Raw genomic sequence first — 21,571 nt, 5'->3', positions numbered from 1 at the left:
GAATCTAAAACAAAAATCCAGAAAATCACATTGTATGATTTTTAAGTAATTAATTTGCATTTATATATATATATATATATATATATATATATATATATATATATATGTATGTATGTATGTATGTATGTATGTATATGTTGATTATATTTTTACAATCAGTATTGAATAGAAAGGGAAATGTGTAAATCAGTGTTAGTGTAAATACATACATTCCTCATGGCAGTGATATTGTGCATCTATTAAGTGTTTTGAAGTTGATCATCTTTACACTTAAAAGTAAAACAATGTAAGTCTTACACTGAAAAGAAAACATCAGTATTATAACACTCCTTATTAGTCTTAGTGTAACTGTCTCAAGTGGTAGTACTGCATGTTCTCCACTTGATGGAGATAAATTTTGTTCTTTGGAGTCAAGTGAGTGAAATTTGAAGGTGCAGTTCACATTTAATAATAATTTACAAAATAGAAGAGATAAAAGTGTTTTACATGTACTGTAAATGGCACCTAAAAAGTCAGAATATCTTAAATAAATTACCAGACTATTTTTTTGAAGAATGGAAATCATGATTCATTCCTGAAGTAGTTCAGTGTATCTTTTTCTTCAAAAGACTAAAAGAGAAAGTAACTATATTTACAGATTTTTAACCTATAAATGATTTTGACATGTACATCAACAATGCAGCAGTTCATAATCTTTTGTGAGACCGTGTGTGTCAGAGTAAACTTTGTAACATGTTTTGAATGGTGTTTTACTGATTCTTTTGGAAGGTGAAAACATGCAGAAAATAAACTTGTTGGTGTGGGTCACTTGTGTGCTATTTTAAGTTGACAGCCCAGATACAGATAACATCAGTTCTGTTGTTTTCATGTACAGTATAGTGAGGTGACGTGGCCCTTATGACAGTTTAAGAACACAAGCTCCTGCTTATTGTGTCAACACGTAGGCCAGCTTGCAAGTTCCAACTGTGAATTGTCTTCATAATGATCTAAAACCCCAAAACCAGTTCTTCTGCCCTCGGCGGTCAGTTTGTGTTCAAAATATTCCACATGGGAGCATGCAAAACAACATCAACTTTTGTCCTCTCAAAGACATGACCGACAAGTCATGACCTCTCTGTCCTTTTGTGTCTTATTTAACTCTTAAATGGGCAGGAACTTAAAAAATTATTATATTTATTAAGTGTATATCAAATAATACAATTTTAAGTTGTACATAAAAATACAGTTTATGTTCAGGTTTAAAGTTTTAATATCCTATGAAAATAGTGTAAGAAAGAGCAACATTTACCTCAAGGTCAGTGTGGTGCCATGTATACTTTTAGATAAAGACGGTGAGTTGATGCCACAATTTTTATACCAATTCACTTAACCTAAGTAGTTGCATAGACCTAATTTTCTATATTTTTCACTGAAATTGTGTCTACTTAATCACTGTCCCTCCAGAATAAAGGGATGTTTTTTTTTCTTCTCAAAACCCAGGTTAAAGTCTAGTTTTAATCATTTTTTTTTTTAAACGTCCAAGCATTTCAGATGGCGTGTCGATTTGTCGATTTTGATTGTCAATACAGTCCATTGATTTTGATTATATCAGCATATGCAATACACTGTTGTTAAAAGCAAACAGATATCCAGAGAGATTTAAAAAAGAGAAATAAAAGTATCCAAGCATATGGTTGGTACAGAATCAGTAGCAATGTGTCTATTTTAAATTAACCTGTGTAAATGTAAATCCATTCATTATACAACAGATTTTTGTTAAACGTAAAAATACTCAAATAGATATGGACAAAAAATAATAATAAGAAAACTGAAAAGTACTGCGGTCAAGAGGTCATTCAGTGATGGTAAAAGCTGGCACCATCATAGATGACAGCGCTTCGCCTGTTGATTGGTCAGGACTCGACAGCGATGACAGAAAAGGGGCGGGCCGAAGCGCAGGAATCCGCATAGAAAAAGTCAGGAGTGACAGATTGCCCGGAGTGGGTGACAGCTTTACAGTGCGCTCGGACGAAGTCAAGCAGCCCCGAATTCTTACAGTTGCCATCTTACAAAGCTTTATTATAGACTCTAACGCCGTATCTACACTGCAAAAGAGCGACGAGACGCTACAAAACTTCAACGTAACCACTATAATATTAAGTTGATTATAACGGTCGCTTTCTATTTTTGTCGCGTCGCGTGCGATAATTACGCACTTGTTTTCGCGATTGCCAACAGCTTATGCAAATACGTTCTACATGTCTGCTTTGACCAAGAACTTTAAATGACTTGAGGACGGTTTTTTTGTGAAGTTGAAGACTTGATAAAGTCATTATGAAGACGACGAACGCGGCGATTATCAGTCGAAGTAGAGAGGACATCCTTTCTGGACATTTATGCATTTTCTCACTAGGCATCTTTGCTGTCAGCGCTGGAGGAAAAGTCACGGACATTCTGCGAAGAAGTTTGAGTAAGAAAGTTCATCGGACGGATCTTTCTTAGAAATACATGCATTCTGACTCTAACTTCGGTGAGTGTTCAGTTAATAGTCTGCATTAAGTGTCTGTATTTAATAATAAAGCAATTCTGCATGGCAGAGCACTGAGCAGGCAGTGCAAGTCTGCACAGCTGTGTCCAGGAAATGGCTCAGTAATGAAAAACAAGTTATGAAATGAAGGACAATATAGCCTATTCATTTAATCGATGTAAGGTATATAACCGAGCAATATATGACACAGGAGATTAATATCAACACTGTTATTTGCCTGTAAGCACAAGGCCGCAGGTAATCACTTGTGCTAATTACCAACACTACAGGTAGATTGTAAGTATTTTAATAATTAAGGTACATAAACAAGTAATTCATATTATAGTTTTCCGGTTTCTATATGTTTTCTCTGCCAATCAAGCTTTTGTGTTAACAAGCAACTCGCACACTAAAAGCCGGCCTGGAGCGGAGTGAATGAGTGGAGCGGAGTCGGTCAGAGTATTCCGTGTCCGGGTTTTCCATTTTCTGCTCAGTAGTGAGAGAAACCCAATCAGAGAGATCAGCGGGCGCGCGCGAGAAAACATCAACGCCCTGACTTTCAATAACGGCTGCTCTGTTCAGGTAAAATCAGAACTCCGGTTCCGTAGTCTTTATCATGGCAGACAAGACGCCATATTAAATTTTATACTGTGAGGGATAGACCATTACGTACTGTAAAAAGGTAGGCTGCAAGTTTTTAATTTGTTTTTATTTTTTATTTTGTGTCTACTGAGAGTTTCTTTGGAAAGATGTTTCGTCAGCTGAACAACTGGCCTGTTGTTCAACTACAGTGCAACTCATTAAATAAAGTGTACTTCTATTCCTCACTTCCTCGTTTTTATCCCTTAAAAATTACATATGGCCACTACCGTGACTATTTGAGAGAGAGAAACACAGATGCTCTAGCTTTCCAAAGAAAAAAAAAGAAAGAGGCTCCTAGGTAGCCTTAATCTGCTCGGGAACATGCCATGAACACAGAGGTGAAATCAGCACATTTGGAAGGCAGCTTTGTCAGTCAAATTTAATTTGATCGACGTTTTTTTTTCTTTGCATCAGTGAAATTCAAAAGTAACCTTGCTCATTCATTATTGCACAAAGATGATTTGAAAATCAGATTTTGTGTTGGCATTGTACTTGGGTGAGTTGGCATGAATGGAGGACAACGTGTCGAGACCCATTCATTAACCTTCATTATTGCATTTAACACTTTAAATGTGGTCTTTTTCGTCTTCGTTCCATGTCTGTTTTATCACTTCTAATTCAGTGACGCAAAACAGCCGGTAGAGTGTAGGCTAAGTGTCGGGTGGCATGACTTCCTGTTGACCTCTAAAAGTTAGCGAACTTAGTGTTTTCTGTTAATCAGTGTTCTGGTGACACAGATGACTTGTTCTCTTGCTGTGAGTTTCGTGCCTGGAATCAGCGAGCTGTGTTTAACTGCTCGTAGAGTGCAAAGAAGTGTGACCTTCAGCAAGGTCAGAGAGGCCTTCGCTCATCTGATTCAGCTTCGGGCAGTTTTGGGTTCCTGGAAAAAAAAAAATAAAGGAGAGAGAAAGTTAAAGTGAATGGAAACAAGTGATGGAACAGGTACAAAATCGATATGTTTTCTCACATCTCAAGTGCATGCCATTAAAATAGAAATGGGACAGTGTGTTTTTTTTTTTGTTTTTTTCGTTTAAACTATAGGAAACGCACAAAATGGAAAATCAACAGGAAAAGATCAAGCGAATAGCCTGACATATTTGCCATGTCTCTGTTTGTTTTATCCATAGCTATATTTTTATTTGTTAGTGTAGACTTAACAGTAATTCAGTTAATTGAAGAACATTTTCACAAAACAGTCAAATGCATAGCAAATGCCCTCTGAACTTGACTTGACTTGACAAATGTGTTTAATAGGTAACAAGTTGCGGTTACTCTAGACATTGACTTAACCTCATCTGCTCCACAACCAGTTTGTCCCATAGGGCATCATGAGAAATGCAGTTTAAGTCAGTGTTAGGGAAGGAATGCTTTGATGAGGCCCTTGATCTAATCAGAGTACCGCTCACAAGGGTGGTATTTTTTACAGTCTCAGGGAGAACAGGACGATCAGAAAATCACAGCCATCAGGACCAATGTATTCAGCCTCTATTTGAGAAGGTTACCTTACCGTGACTTTGCCTTGTCTGGGAATGAAAATCTGTTTGTGTTAGCATAACACAGCATCATAACTAGTCAAACTCAGCAGTCAGAAGTCGAGTCCCGGTGTTGAGTTTGGAACTTAAAGAAATAAGTATTTGTACCTGTGATAAGTAAGTTAATTGACTATTTTAGGTTAAAAAGTGTAAAATGCTGTGGCATAAGTAATTTACATGTCTCAATCATTAGCTTTAAACTAAAATCTATGACATCATCCACCCACCCTCATGCAATTCGAAATGTGTTTCCTGTGCATTATGTAAAGAGTTATTATCATAAATGTCAATGCTGCTCTTTTCCATATGATGAAAAATGCATTGTCAATTTCGTAGGGCTGCCCCCGACTAAAGATTTTTCTATTCAACTGTTAGTCGTTCATTTAAGCTATTAGTCGATTAGTCAGGAGAGAAATACTTAACCATAATAATAAGCATGAAGTGCTCAAGCGTGCCTCAGCGACACCGGCAAACATGCCATAAACTTTTCTGAGATCAGAACACAAACAAAATAATTATACATTAGTCCTATATAAAAACTGATAAATAAAATATATAGCAGCATCTGAAACACTAAAACAATATGGACAATTAAGCTATACCTGACTCACGTCACAATGTTTTTCCTTCAATCTCAGTCTTATGAGAAGAGAAAGGAACATGAGTTTATCCACGTTGTCGGGAAGAAGTGAGCTCTGTCTTGCTCACAATGAAGCCGGGCTTTGCGAAGATGCGCTCTGATGGTGTGGATATACTGTAGAATTTAAATTAAACATGTTGTGCTGTAAACACAATACTAATTTAGCTTCTACACACCGCAAGAACAATTGGATATCCGCCTAATATTACCTCACATTTATCAAGGTTAATGTTAACGTTAGAGTGAGCTGCCGGCCATGTGAAGTGGCTGATAAATCATGTTTGAGGTCACACGTCACCTTTTTGTGGTCATCTTTGCTCTCTCGAAATGTTCCCACACTGTGGTTTTTCTGTTTCCAATTCCTGTGGGGCATTTTTTTTTGTTTTTATTTTTTTTGCGACTAACCGACTAATTAAAATATAGTCGACCAAGCCTCCTCTCGTTGACTAATGTTTATTGGACTATTAGGGGGCAGCCCTACAATTTTCAGTTTATTAAAAATATACATATATTTTGACTATTTAAAGGGGTCATGACATGGATTTTTTTTTTTTTTTTTTTTTTTTTTCATTTTATTATGTTCCAAATATTTGACAACTTAGGGGACTTTTTATCTTTCTGCGAGCATCAAATAAACTAAGACTGCTGCTTGTGCACCATCAAAAAAATAGATCAAAGCTAACGGTAACTAAAACCAGGGTGAACAAAACCATAGCCAATTATTGATGTGATCAGAGGCCTTGTTTGGGTGGAGGCCGTGTCAGCCAGATCCCTTCCTTTTTTCATTTAGTCTCGCTTTCTTTCCTTGCTCTCCACCCCTTCCCCCAATTCCCTCTCCCTACGTCTCTGTCTTACTACATGCTATGCGGTTGCCAAGTGCTAAGAATCTGCGGAATGTGGGATTGCTGTGGTCTGATAAAGTTTGCTTTGTTCCCGCCGTGACCTGAACGCTGGGAGGGATATGGGACCCTGGGAGTTTCACCAGAGTCAGTGCACTGTAGAGCTGCACGATTAATCGTTAAAAGATCGCAATCTCGATTCAAACACCCACATGATCTTATTCCTAAATGACGACGATTCTCCTGTGTCTATTAAACCTTTGACAAAATCAAACCGCAACATTCAAATCTGCGTTGGTGCTGCTGCTGACCCAGAGAAAGCAGTTATCATGTATAGGTAGAAAACAGCTTCACAAAGTCTTTTCAACTACACAGTATCATTATTTCTGTGCTACAAATATTCAAATTATCATAGAAGTAATGGGATAAAAGTTTATAATTCAGATATAAACACTGCTGTCTATGGTAGCGATCAAAATAGAGCAAATCACCTTTTGAAAGTAACTTGGCTCTTCAAATAACTATTGTATCGATTAACAATGTAAGGTGATTGCCACCACAAGGTGGCGACAAGTGACTGATAAAAAAGTATTTGTCATTGAATCATTTATTCAAGAGATTCGTTCAAAAATGCTGGCTGCATCCGAAATCACACACCCTCTTGAGTTGGTGCTTATTTTGAATAAGTAATTACTTCGCTAAAAAAAGTGCATTGTATATAGTATGAATGTAATTTGGACGTACTACATTCACCATGTTGCCCTTATCAAGTGACCAACAGCATCAGTTGCTTCACATCACTGCCATTCACGAATCCTCTCCAGTGTCCTCATAGGATAGTAAAGTAGTGTCATTCGTATGCACGCTTCAGAATCTTGCCTTCAGACTCTTCATCCGGGTGCTTTTTGCCTACTCTTTTATTAGTACTGTGAATTCGGACATACTCCTTTTGTGACATACTGTTTTTCACCTACTATAGGGAAGTATGTGATTTTGGATGCAGCCACTGATTAAATCCAGTATTGAAACGAGTCATTGAATCATTCATTCAAACAGGTTTTTTTTTTTTTCAATTTGTTTTTTATAATTCATTCATATTAGTTAAACATTTTAAATAGACTGCTGCAATTAAAATTTTGTCATAACCTCTGGTAAATTACATGTTTTGTTTGGTGTCTGTTCAGAATCGTGTGAGAATCATAATCTCTGTTTGAAACAAAGAAATCGTGAATCATGCAGCTCTAGTGCACTGTAGATCAGACCCTGCACCCATTCTCAACACACTTTTAAGCACACACACACACACACACACACTTTTAGCTACCTCTCATTAGCAACCTGTTATGTATCTTACAGCACATGCTACTGACTGCTGGTGTGTGGATAGGATGTCATGGGGATGCATGTTACAAATTGAATTTACATACACACAAATCTGTATGCATATATAGCTTTTGTAGGCAGGGCATGTAATTCATGTAATTCTCCAAAAACAGAAGGTTTTTATATGGTCTGGTCTAGGGATGTCAACGATTAATCGACGATCGATTAATTGTCGATAATACATTTAATCGATAAAACTTATCGATCATCGATTAAGCAGGTCTTCATGCGCGTGTGCGCTGCTCAACCGCGAAACATGTAAAGCGAGCGCGCCGGAGTTATGTTTGACATTTTACACCTTCATCATGACTATAAGTTTGCGTGTGCATTCGCAGCCTTTTGTTTTGTGCAAATGTAAGTTGTAATACTTTTTATTTTGTGTAGGCCTATCTATATCTGATTTATCTCATATTGGATGCATTTGGTTAAGAATTAACTCTGTAGTAAAGCGTCAGCTTCAGCGCGCGCAGCTCAAACGGCAGTGCACGACTAATAATGACTATTGGGACTGTAATATTACATAACATTATAAAGAGAACAATATTGTAATAAAACATTGTGAATTATTTGGGTTTAGTTGCCGTGTCGCATTGCTCAGGAAGCGCGCGTCCACAACATGAGTAGTTCTGAATGAATAGCACGTAACGTTAACTTAGTTCAAGATCACTTGTGCATGAATTTGCGTCATTTTGTGCAGATGTAATTTGTAATATTATGATTATTTTTAATATATCTGATTAATCTCATATAGGATGCGTTTCTTTTAGATAAATAACGTGCTAGCAAAGTGCTCCAGTTGAAACGGTAGCAGATTCATTCAGCCCGTGCAGTTGTTCCAGGAAGAGCGCGTCACACATTCTAAAGGCCTCATTATACTTCTGCGTCGGACCTACGCCGGAGCCTATACGCCGTAGGCAACGTGTTGGTTTTAATTTATACTTCTGTGTCGTTGTCCGCGTTGACGCGCACCTAGGGAGCATGTGAAACCCCGAGGGAGGGGTTCTGGCAGACCAATCACCGCGCTTGTGTCCGCGTAGAATTGACGCGTTGTTACATTTTTGGAGAGGTGCACGTCAGGGTACGCCGTAGGGTACGCGCGCTACACAAAGCCTACGACGTAGCTACGGCGGCAGTTCGACGCAGAAGTATAAAACAGGCTTAAAGGCCTCATTATACTTCTGCGTCGAACCGACGCCGGAGCCTATACGCCGTAGGCAACGTGTTGGTTTTAATTTATACTTCTGTGTCGTTGTCCGCGTTGACGCGCACCTAGGGAGCATGTGAAACCCCGAGGGAGGGGTTCTGGCAGACCAATCACCGCGCTTGTGTCCGCGTAGAATTGACGCGTTGTTACATTTTTGGAGAGGTGCACGTCAGGGTACGCCGTAGGGTACGCGCGCTACACACAGCCTACGACGTAGCTACGGCGGCAGTTCGACGCAGAAGTATAAAACAGGCTTAAGCGCATATGAGGCGGCGTTGGTGACACGTTGTATTAGTAGTTATATTTGATTATTAAATAATTAATTTAATTATCAATCACATCGAAACATTTTACAATCCTATTAGCCCTTTATTTATATTTAAAACCATTCTCATTGATTTGGTGAGGATTATAGCGTTCTGAGCAGCATTTGCACACCCTGTCATGCTGTTGGCCATAGCCACTGCAGTAGACGCATATCGCAGTATTACGGCTAACGATTAATCGATTAATTGATCGTTAATTTAAATGACGATCGATCATAGGAATTTGTGAAAATTGACATCCCTCTGGTCTTACTCCATTCAGCCAGAATTGTTTATCAGACAGATAAACTTAAGACACAAGCTAGAAGTAAAATGTAAGCCTTAACAGTGAAGTCTAAAACTCTGAGACCACTTGTAAAAATGCTTCTAACTGAGATAATACTAATTATGGTTATGTTCAATGACAGCTATGTTTTTTTTTTTTTTACAAAGATAGCTACATGCTAAAAAATATGCATTAATGGAAAATAAAATATTTTATTAAAATATAAAGTGTAAAAAATAATGCATTATTATTATTTTAATATTAATTTTGATTTTAATGCTCTTGGGACACAGGCCGGGGTCTGATGAACTCCGGCCGGGTCAGCTGGGCGAGTGTGTCTGATGTTGAAAGACCCAAAACACCCAATGACCCTAGGATACAATGTGTCCCAGTGCGTCATGATGTAGCCTATCTTTTTCTTAACGTCACTTAAGCATAGCTATTTTGTAAAGAGTTGAATAATTGGACAATGTCAATGAATGATGCAACACATTTAATAAATCAATGAATATCCTAAACAAAACATTTCCCTAGCTGAAAATCAGTTTCTGAATGCATATACATGAGGGCTTTATATGCAGAAATCATTTCTTCCAGAGAAAAGAAGATGCATGAAAGAGAGATGAGACACATTCCAAATTCCCATTGTCACTTTGTCAAAATAGACACGTAGCTTTTCTAACTTAAACACATTTCCAGTTTTAGAGGCCAGTTGAGTGGAAACATTGACGGGAAAGTACAACTGATGACAGAAAATTATGCTTATTTATTGATTTTAAGTTGGCGTTCCATGTGTAATGGGCACTTCTCTCAGAGCTGCAGGCTTGAGTCTAGTGCTGAAGGGAGTTGAGATGGTCTTGAGGAAATCTGCCATCTCAGCCCTCACAACACAGGGGTCCTAACAGCTTCGTTTAAAGAGTAAACAGAGATGGACTCTTTGTGATTGGAGGGGGTTGGCAGGAAGCTGCTCTGGTGTTTGTGTTTAGGAGATGTTTGCAGTCAGCAGGGATATGTTGCATGTGAAGCTTCATCAGATTGGCTCTTTGTGGGAGAGTCTTGGCAAAACAAACGGCAGCCGCCGAGTTTCCAGTGTTTTCAATGTAAATATGACATTTCTCTTCTGTCATGGTTACCAGCCCTCATAGTGTCACAAGGTGAGCCAAACCTTGCCTGAATGACTGTCTCTCCATGGACACAGAGATAGGAGTGCTGAAAGGTTTTTGTCAAGTTTTCAAGTTTTTCATCTGATTCAGTGTATTGGGGTTACAGTCAGTGTCAGGTTTAGGTATCGACTGCATGGGCAAAAAACAGCTGGCAGTACGGGCTACTGTAAACATCCTTGACTGGAAGCTGGTGCTTAAGATGGAGCTTTCAGTCGGATGTTTGCAGCAGCCAACTGCTGTTACTCTCACCCGGAAACCTGCATCAGGAGAACATGGAACACACCCACTGGAACAAAGCTTCTGATTTTAATGTTCAGATTGTTGAGGTGGTCCAATTACTTCTAGTCCCACTCTCTGAAGAGCCACCCAAAGTCCATTCACTGGCCATCTGATGCACATTGTACACAAAACTAGAAAGCACTGAGAAAATAGTGCCAAACAAGAAGCCTACAATAGTTAGACCGCTGAAAAGATAGGTCTCGGTCCGCTTCCAAAAAAACTCTGTTGCGGTTCGATTGAAATATGAATGCAACACGGGCCAAATACGGAAGATGAGACCCTAAAAAGGGCAGAATGCTCACGCATACCTGTTTTTTCTTGTGATAGTTGTGATGCTGCCCATCACAGTTCAGTACAGCCATCAGAACTGCATCTCCTCGCAGCAGATTTTCGTTTGTGTGTGTGACAGGGATTTCTTCCGCTGTTTTGACTCCTTTGCACATTTTATAAGCTCTTCACGAGTTCTCAGTTGGTCAAAATACCGTTAGGCTACACACACAAGCGCATTTAGCCCAGCACACAGTATTGTTTTGGATGTTTGGTAAATTCTGTCTCAAAATATAGTCTGTGAATAGCCCTCTCAGCCATATTCTGAGTCTCAATATATAGTCTGTGAAAATATCAGGTTGTGAACTAATCCCTTTAGGTTTGGTGTTAAAAATGTCAATGTGAACGCTAAGCGCACCAGGACTAAATGTTTTTGGGGGTTTTCAGACCAAACGAACCAAGCGAACCGAACTATAAGTGTGAACACAACCTAAGCCACTTCTGACAGTAAACTATGAAAGGTTTTCACGTCTTCCTGTGTTTTTTATGGTATACACAAAACAGTGAACTACAACAGCTAACTGTTTCAGCCATGTTGCTTTCGATCTACAGCAGCTGCAACAGCGTAGCTGTGTGAACTGAGACAGGCTGAAATGGATCCCTCTTTGGCATGTAAAGAGCAAACAGCGGTTTGAGAGCGAATCAGGTCGAGGGTCTGCTTCACAGGCTCTGGCGAGAGAGGACACTGTCTCCAGAGTCCGAATGTCAACATCAGAAGCCAAGGGTTGCCATTTGTGTCAGATTAACACATTCAATCATGTAAAACACATTCAGCCCCAACACCTGTGGAGCGCTAAGACCTAGATTAGCTGAGCTGCCCCTGCTCTGGGTCACTCCCTCTCAGAGTTTCAAAGGCCTGTAACACAGATACAGAGAGCACAGGACTCTCGCTTTCCCACCTCCTGCATGAAGGCTCCCACAGGGCGTGCAATGAAAAGCACAGAAATGTGATCCTGAAGAACAGCTTTGGGTCAGCAAAGTGAAAACTTTCAAGCCTACAAAGTCCATTCACTGAAACAACATTAGCACTGTCAAAAATATAAACGCTACTTTTTTAAATTTGTAGGATTTTGCTATTTGTTTGACCATTTCTTATATTCAGACTACAAGCTTTGCAAATTATCGGACAACACTGCTAAATGCTTATCTTAAACAATAATATCACTACAGATACATTATTTAAGTTAAGACCTATATTTTTAGTATTGTGAACCATGTTTGGAGTGTAGCAGTTTTGACTAGTACTTATGATGTAATGTAATGTAAAAATGTACTGTTCGTTTAACACTGTAAATGTAAAAAACAGCCCAGGCTCATACATGCCTGTGGTGACATTTTAGATAAGTTTAGGCTACTACATCAGAAAAGTCATTCATTTGGAGCTGCTTATGTGATGCAAACATCAAAATTTGAAGTGTTTTGAGTTCATAACATAGTATTGTGCAAGAAACAGTGCAAAAATAAGTCTTTATCAATCTATAATCTGCCCCTATAATCGTAATACATGTGAAAAGGAACAAAAGTTCTTGGTGATTATTGCCTTGATTATTGATTATAGTCTTCATTTCGGCTGGAATCTACAGTAATTTGTAGTTTTGTATATTCTGGAGTTTTGCAGAAAGTTGAGGCAAGTTTTTCCAATGAGCTGGTAAAAAAAAAAAAAAAAAACACTGTCATGGTTGTGTTATTGGTTGTCAATAAGCTCTGTATGCTGAAAATTTTTTTTTATGAAATAAAACATTAAGTTAAATAACAGTTTATAAACGTTCTGTTGAGAGCAGTTGTTTATAGTCGTGGATGTTTACAATTTTACCGAAAATATACCTTTAAAAGTGAAATGTGTCATTTCTGCATCACCAAAGAGAAAAAATAATGGATGTTGACTAACAAGTTTCCTGAACACTTCCTCCATCTGCAATTGGTTGGACAAACAAATAGTCCCACCTCCCAAACTCTCACCATTAGCTGAGCCAGTGTGCCTTGGTGGTCTTTACATATTAATTTGTGATAGGAAAGGTGATGCAAGGTGACTTACTTACATCACCTTAAAATTCAGTCAGTTGCTATACAAAAATGTATGTATGAAGTCTATGAGCAGGGTGTCAAACTGTTCAGAGTTTAGCTCAAACTTAATTGAAGACACCTGAACCAGCTAGTCAAGCTCTTTAGGATTACTATAAACTTCCAGGCAGGTGTTTTAGAGCTGTTTGGAGCTACTGTACACTCTGCAGGACAGTGGCCCTTCAAGAGCGGAGTTTGACACATGTGGCCTTGGTCTTAAACCCTGCTTCTGGAGACCTACTGTCCTGCAAAGTTTATTTCCAACCTGGTTCAACAGACTTGCATGTAATATTTTTCAAGCAATCATGAAGACCTTGATTAGCTGGATCAGGTGTGTTTGATCAAGGTTGGAGCTGAACTCTGCAGGACAGTAGCTGCGTCCCAATTCAGAGGCTGCATCCTTTGAAGGCCGCATTCGAAGGCCAATTGCATCACAGCGGCAAGACGAAAGCTGTCCAAATTCGAAGGGCTTTTTCAAATGCGGCCTTGAAATGTGTCCTTCGTTTTCCGGGCAATGAAGGACACAACAGTTGGATCCTTCGCAGCCTAGCCTACCCTAGAATTCAATGCGCCGCTGACAACAGGATGAGAAAAATTGCTGGATTATACTTTTAAATGCAAGAAAATTGAGTTTCAACGTACTCTAATATCTAACGATACAAATGCAAAAATAAAAACGTTAACGTTTACTAAGATGTGATTTAATATAGTTTATCATCTTTATTATGTACATAAATAGACCAAGGTGCATACTTAGACAAGTTGTGAACCCTGTTTTGTTTTCAGACAGTTAAATATAACATTTTAAAAAGCCCAGTATCAATGGCAACTGTCACAGTTGCTAAGCAGCAAAAAAAAATCCCCCTAGGCTAGACCGTCCCATTTAACAACGCTCGGTTTGACCTTTGTGGACTTCGAAGTTGTGGCCTTTGAAGTCTGCATCCTTCGAAGGATGCAGCCACTGAATTAGGATACAGCAGGTGGGTTCCCAGGAGCAGGGTTAAAGACTTGATTTCACTGGTCTATAACATTTTCCTCATAATGTTAACAAGGGTTTCTAGCTTTGGTTGGTTATCACTTAAAGGGTTACTTCAGGATTTAGCATTAAGCTTTGTATTAGTAGAAAACCTGTAGTATTTTCGAATTACCATGCTTTCCCCCCTCATATCCCCCTGAGAGGAGAGATTTATGTATTTTTTGTCTGGAAAAAATCCTCCGATGACGCAAAAATCGTCATTTTGCGTCATCGGAGGATTTTCTGGCCAGAGGCTAAAGACTACAGCCAGTAGATGGCGTTGTTCCGCATGTTTTCAACCCGCCCATAGAGGGTGGGATCTCACTCACAGAATGTACACAGTATCAGCCGTCTTTCTTTGGAAGCTAAGCTAGCATGCTCTTGTTCTGTGGAGAAAGCTGAATAATAGGAGAAAGCTGAGTAAGTAGGGGTTACCATCTTTTTCCCGGACTTGTCCGGCGGGCGAGATCGTTAAAAATGTCCGGGATTCGGCTTTTGCGTTCTGCGGTCGCCATTCATTGTTTACATGCACACCTCTCGTTTCAATCTAGCTGAATTAATTCCGATCGGTGAATCTGACTGTAGTGTTTACATGAACGCTAAACAAGGTTAGGATAGGTTGATGTGCGTTTTAACATTGCTAAGAAAATTCCCGCTCCTCCGTGAGAGATGCGAGACCCGGCGCGTCTCAGTAATGAAGCCACCGGCCTCGCGCCGTTCTCCCGCGGCCGTCAGCCTCGTCCTGCTCGCCACAGTAAACATGATGAATGGCGACTGTAGAACGCAAAAGCCGAATCCCGGACATTTTGGGTCTCAAAATCCCTGGCAAACTCATCACTTACTTAGGCTAGCCTTGTTGTTTTCAACTGTGCTCTCTAACCGGTAGGCGTGGCCTCCTAAGGCAGCGAAGCAAGTGCATTCTGGGAGTTGTTGTCTTTCATCCACATAAGCCAAAAATACATTTTCTGGCTTTTCTCAGTCTAGAAAGCTCCAAATTCAAAAATTTCTCCACATTTCTTCTACTTAAATGACCTATTTTAAATACACATTCATCTTCCCAGAGGTGAAGTATCCCTTTAATCAAAATGACAGATTTAATGAGCACCCAGTTTCAGCACTCTGGACAGCTCTCTTAGGTTGAACCTGCAGACACCCTGTCCTAGGGGTGAGACAGTCCTCTGGGACATCTTTAATGTGATACAGTAAAGTTCAATAATTGAAAAATAAATAAAGCTTTATGTTATTCTCAAATGACATTTTGATCTTCCTTTTATTGTTTCTTTATATCAATGGTTCTCAACTCTAGTTCCTGGTGCCCCACCTCTCTGCACATTTTATATGTCTCTCTTATCTGACTCTGATCTCTTCTCTGATCTCCTAAAAAGCTGATGATCTGAATCAGGTGTGTTAAATAAAAGAGACATACAAAATGTGCAGAGCGGTGGGGCACCAGGACCGGAGTTGAGAACAACTCCTTTATAGTGTCTATAATTGAATATTATACGAAGTACCTAGTTCTTCAATAAAAATGGGGTAATGATAAACTGCTGAATTGTTGAATAAGCTGTAAATTGATCTTTTGTATTTAAATTTGACATTAAAATGCTGGGTAAGATCACAGAGATTGGCAAATTAATATTTAAAAATATTTTAAAGTCATTCTTAGTTTAAAATGTATTAACAATTTATCAAAAATGATGCAAAGTTTCTGCGTAGACTACAATTGATAAAGTGGCAGAACGTCATTAAGTTTTGCTTCCAAATCATGTCTAATGCATTCCAGATGCCAACAGTCACTAACTAGAATACTAGTGTAAATATTTTGTGAATAAAAAACAAAATGGAAGAACACAGTACATTTACTTATTACAATAGCATCTATGTTGCAGTTTTGTATGCCTGTATTCAATAAGCCTTTTATAAAAATCATTCTTGTCTTTTTCCAGCCCCACCAGTTTAATCGCTCTGTCCCCTCTTGTTCCCCTTCCTGGTAAACTCAATCACTCTTTCTCTGTGTGTTTCTTGTCCTCCACCCCTCTTTATGCCCATAGGCTGGCACCAAGTCTGATGACTTTTCCCAGAAGATTCAGTGAAGACATAGAGAGAGGGGGCAGAAAGAGAGCCTTCTTGTCCAATAAGAGAAAAGGGGACTGAAGAATGTGAAAAGCTCCCATTCAGGCCAGTTCAGAGGGGCTGGGAGCGGCCACATCCTCAGGAGGGAGGAGGGGTTGCTGCTTTCGGGCGGGTGGGCTAGGGATCCTGGAAAGGGGCCAGGAGCGATGCAAAGGCTCCTCAGATGACGCTGGTCCGTGGGAGCGTCCAGTGTCTCCGCCTCTCCTCTGTCCCTTAGGACATCGACTCCGGACCCCTCACATTCTATTTACTCGCACAAACAAACTCTCCCCTAAGAGAACCAGTAGGCTGCAGCGTGAAGAATGTGTCTCTATTAATAGAGCGGTTAGATTATCTCAAAGACTAATGACTGGCATGTCCAGATTCCTGAAAGACACGGCAGTGACATACTCTCATCCACCGCTCCTCATTCATTGCCAATGATCTCATTTCCTCTGATATTCTATGAATTTAACTCATGGACGGTTCACTTTTTAAAATGTTGTACTTATTTATCGTTAATGAGTTAATTTAGCAGACTTTTTTATTTATTAGCAATTAACATGCAAGAAAAGTGAAGTAAACCAAAATAACTGAAATTAAAATAACCGGAAAAAACTAAAATACAAAATAAAAATATGGCCACAAATTTTAGTTTTTGATACATGCACATTATGAGCAATAACACCAGGCTGAGCTGAGATATTTAACACATTAACTTTGGCAGCCCTAAAAGTTCAACTAAAAGAAATGATAAGTTTGCAAGTAAATAACGTGTTGATCGAAACGTGATATTCAGGTATGCTTGGGTCAAGAATTCTTTGCTATGAAGTCATGGCCAGATCTCTCCACCACAGCCTGAGCTTTCAGGGAGTGTAAACATCCTACACTCTCAGCTGGAGCCCAGCCCGTGGCCGGGAGTGGGATGTTTGCGCTCTCTGGCTCAGGAACGCCACAGCTCACTACGGCTCCACTGTGGAGGGGAAAAGCTTGTTCAGAAAGTTGTTCAAATGTTCTCTTTTTTTAATCGCAGTAGACCTGAAATTGAAAATGAGCACTTATCGATCTGTCTATCTATCTATCTTTAGGCATTTAAAACCTTTTTAAACTTTCCAGGTTGCAACATTTTCGCATTCTCAATTCAGCTGTGAAAGCCCCTTATCATTATAAACGTATTTACATTATGTGCATAGTGCATACTTTATGTAAAGTATGTACTTCCTGGACTTTGTGGATAGATTTTGAAGTGGATATGGGAGCTTTGTAACGCACACAGGAAGTGAACTCCATTGTGTGCATTGTAAGGGCTCTGAGGGTGAGTAGCCTGTCATTAAGATGTTGAGGCTGAACTTTAGGTCTCTTTGAAGCTTTCTGACCCCTCTGTCCGACTGCAAGTGCCTCCACCCAGACAGAGCTGCCGATGGAATTGCCTGAGAGGAAGTGACTATTTATACCCATGAAGGAACAGAGAGAGGCACCCTTCCGATGGGCGTCTCTTCTCTTGCTTCCTTTGACAAAAATGTTAGGACTGCTCTCATGAAAGCTAAACCCAACTCCAACTCCACGAAGATATGCACAACATCCAGTGCTCTCAATGGTATCTGTGTAAACGCCTAACCATGGTTTGGTTTCCATTCTCTTCTGCTGCAATGACCTTTATGCACTTTTGCTTGATGTCATAACTTGAGCATTTCTCATATAGGGCCACTAGGTGGCAGACTAACTCCAGAAAATCCCTAATGCTAATGCCTTGCTTGGAAAGATAGTAGACATAATTAAATAAATGCTTCTGTTCTCTGGCCACTTTTTTGAAAAATATTACAATTATCCACTACAAAACTTGTAGGCATATTCTTCTTTTTTTACATCCTTTGCTTTTCTTATGTGCCCGTAATTCAACGACACCAAACCAGAGATGTATTTATTTTACTAACATTAAACGTATAATTTATAATTCAACATCAGAATTATTAGTTTCGCACACACATGTATTAATAATAATTGATAATTGACAGATTTTTTTTAAAATTTGCTTTTTTAAATGATTGACAGCACTAATATATTTTTAAAAATGAAATATTAAAATATTTTTGCTAATTTTAGATTTTTCATTTTATTCCATTATAAATTTTCTTTCCAAGTATCCTTGGGAATCACTTTTGATGGCTATGTTGGAAATGATAGCAAGTACAAAGTGAAAAGAGTTCAGTGACATTTTTGAACTCATTCACCCCGCAGCGCATTTTCCTGCTCTAGTCAATCTGAGCGAGTAAAAACGGTATATGTTAAAACCAACTGACACCCTCTGATCAAGCTCTTCCTGTCAACTGGAGGAGTCAAAACAAGTGAAGTATGATAACAAGGACATCATTCATTATTAGTTTTACTTTTTCCCTTCCTGTCATGCTCTTTGAACTGAATTCACTGAGATGGTTATGTTGCCAGAGCTTTTCTCCATCTAACTGCAATAGAGCTATTGAATTTACAGCAAATTCCTTTCAAATGTTTCAAACAATAATCTCGCCCCATGGTGGCACAGCAATGGGAAGTTGAAGCAAGCTATTTGGTATGTGTTATATGTAAAGTAAAAACAACATTGTCAGCAATGAACACACATCAGGAGGAATCTATTGTGACTGTTGTTCCTTTTAATAAAGAGCTGACTGTTTGACTCTGACTTTTTTGTTATTGTTGTGGCCTTTTTGATCAGTCGTCCTCAGCTAAATGTTTCCTCATTAACACAACATTACGACAGTCAGTCGAAACCCCGTATTTAGTTTTTGTATGTATAATAATACTTAGTTTCGGGGGATGTTAACACTCTCGACCACACAAGGAACTGAAACATTTCAGTGTGTTCAGAGATAATTTGCTCTCAGCATACACATTAGCAGCTGTGACAAAAGCAGCGACTGTGTAAAGTTAAATCAAATAAAAACATTTCAATATAATGCATGTTGTACAGTAATGTGGAACTACCCAGCTCATCTGACCTTGTAAGATGTCAAAATGTTCATAACACAAATCTTATGTACCTTATTTTTTTCTGAAATACACAGTTTAAGTTTAAAAATTGCATTAAAGATGGGAAAACATGCTAACAAATGCTAGAATTGCTATTAAATGAAATAGGGTCCAACTTTAAAAATAGGGAACAACAAATCTGCAAACAAACAGAAATAATATATATGTTACCGGCAAAGTGTGTAATCCGGCATTCTATAGAATGCCTAGGTAATGTATAGAATTAGGTAATGTATTTTTGCCAAAAACCATCAGGCATTCTATACATTGCCTAGGCATTCTATACAATACCGGGATTTCACACTTTGCCGGTAACATATATATTATCATTTAAATATGTTACCGTTGAGAAGTTTGGGGTCAATGAGATTTGTTTTGGTGTTTTTTTGTGAAAAAAAAAAAAGAATAATTTTATTCAGTAAAGGTGCGTTAATTTGTGCGACAATAAACATTTACAGTCTAAAATTGCAAAAAAAAATCTATTTCAAATAAATGCTGTTCTTCAAAGAAAAAAAAAAGATCAGTTTCCAAATAAATATTAAGCAGCAATTTTTCATATTAAGTGCTTTCAACTTTGAAAATAATAAGAAATGTTACTTAAGCACCAAATTATTAGAATGATTTCTGAAGGATTATGTGACACTAAAGACTGGAGTGATGACTACTGAAAATTAAGCTTTGCCATCACAGTAATAAATTACAATTTAAAATATATTCAAATAGAAAAGTTATTTTAAAATGTAATAAAATATATTTTTGATCAAATAAATGTAGCCTTTGTGAGCATGAAGACACTTCTTTCAACCACTTTGTTGTAAAATTTTATTTAAAAAAAAAAAATTAAACCAACAGTTAGGTTTGTCCATATTTGACCCAAACATGGATTGAAACAACCCAGCATTTTTTAGAGTGCAACATTAAAAGTATCTTACCGACCCAAACGTTTTGAACTGTAGTGTATTGGCAGGGGTCAATGCACAAACCTTGGTGTAAACAGGGAATTAACCAAGATGTAAGTAAGCTTACTGGCAAATTGTGACTCATTTTTACACACTCTGTGTATTAAGCTTGCATGGGAACAGCTGTGTAATGGCTGGATAATATCCTGGACAAAGGCATTGTCATTTCATGGCTGAAGGAAGGTCATCTGAAGCCACACGGCTGCTAACAGTGAAGAACTGAGTTGACATAACTGGCCGTTTCATTACACGCACTGCTATGAGTCCTATCAGCACTTCCTCTTTACAGAAAACATAAGTTTCCCTCAAAGAACATCTGGGGTTTCAAGTTACCCTCATCCCAATGGGGAATCAAAGTGAGAACACAAACAGTTCGATCTATCACAAGACTTTCATTTACAGTATAGGGTTCAGAAGTTCAGTGAAGCTGACAGAAAGAAAAACACTCTAAAAGGAGAAGTCACTCGTATTTGTCAGCTGGACAAAATTTAAAATAGTGTGGAACGTACAGTCCCTAGACTTATGTAAAAACCCATCTGCGCTATAGATATATGACACTACCAACCCTGCAACCTCAGTCGTAATGGACTGGACAGGCTTATAAACCAGTAGGCATGACAAATAAACCCTGATAGCCTGAAGCATGAATGCATATTCATGATCATGGTATTAATAAAGTACTTGTCTTTAGTTGAGAATATAATTTCACAATAAAATACCAGGGAGGAAAACATTTACTATAATTTCTGAAAGAGATGTTGGCAAAACATGTTTATCTAGCTGTTCAGTGGAGCTCAGAAGATAGACTCGACTCAAGGTCAAATTTTCAACATGATATCACTAGGGAGAGAGAGAGAGAGCTGATGATAGAGTTTCTGGAAGAGGTGAGGTAAACAGCTGCTTATACTCTTATCATTGCGGTCAGCAGGATTAAATGAACATTGCTCCTTTAAGACCCCATGAAACCACAATTTTGTGGGTTGAAGTCTGTTAACTTTGAAAGCATTAATATGTCAGTCGGATATTAATCTGACACATACTTTGAGCAAATATACACATTCAAAATTGAAAAATTGGGAAATAAACCACAAACAGGCTATACTCATCTTATTCCGTTCAAATGTTTGGGGTTGATTTACATTTTTTTAAATAAGTCTCTTATGCTCACCAAGATGGCCTTTATTTGAGCAATGAAATACAGTAAAAACAGTAATGTTGTAAAATATTATTACAATTAAAAATAACTATTTTCCTTGTAATTAAAATGTAATTTATTCCTGTGATGCAAAGCTGA

At 38.5% G+C, this 21,571-nt stretch overlaps 1 long non-coding RNA gene across 1 annotated transcript; it reads left to right on the top strand.

Moving 5' to 3' along the window:
- The first annotated feature begins 1,972 nt into the window (after positions 1–1,972).
- LOC308682009 lies at positions 1,973–18,971 on the top strand. The gene is made up of 2 exons (XR_014029096.1): positions 1,973–2,509; positions 16,234–18,971. It is a non-coding gene; the product is annotated as an uncharacterized lncRNA (long non-coding RNA).
- The last annotated feature ends 2,600 nt before the right edge of the window (positions 18,972–21,571 follow it).

This window comes from Scardinius erythrophthalmus, assembly GCF_964197995.2.
Source record: "Scardinius erythrophthalmus genome assembly, chromosome: 21".
Taxonomy (NCBI): Eukaryota; Metazoa; Chordata; class Actinopteri; order Cypriniformes; family Leuciscidae; genus Scardinius; species Scardinius erythrophthalmus.
This window is presented reverse-complemented; position numbering and strand designations above follow the sequence as displayed.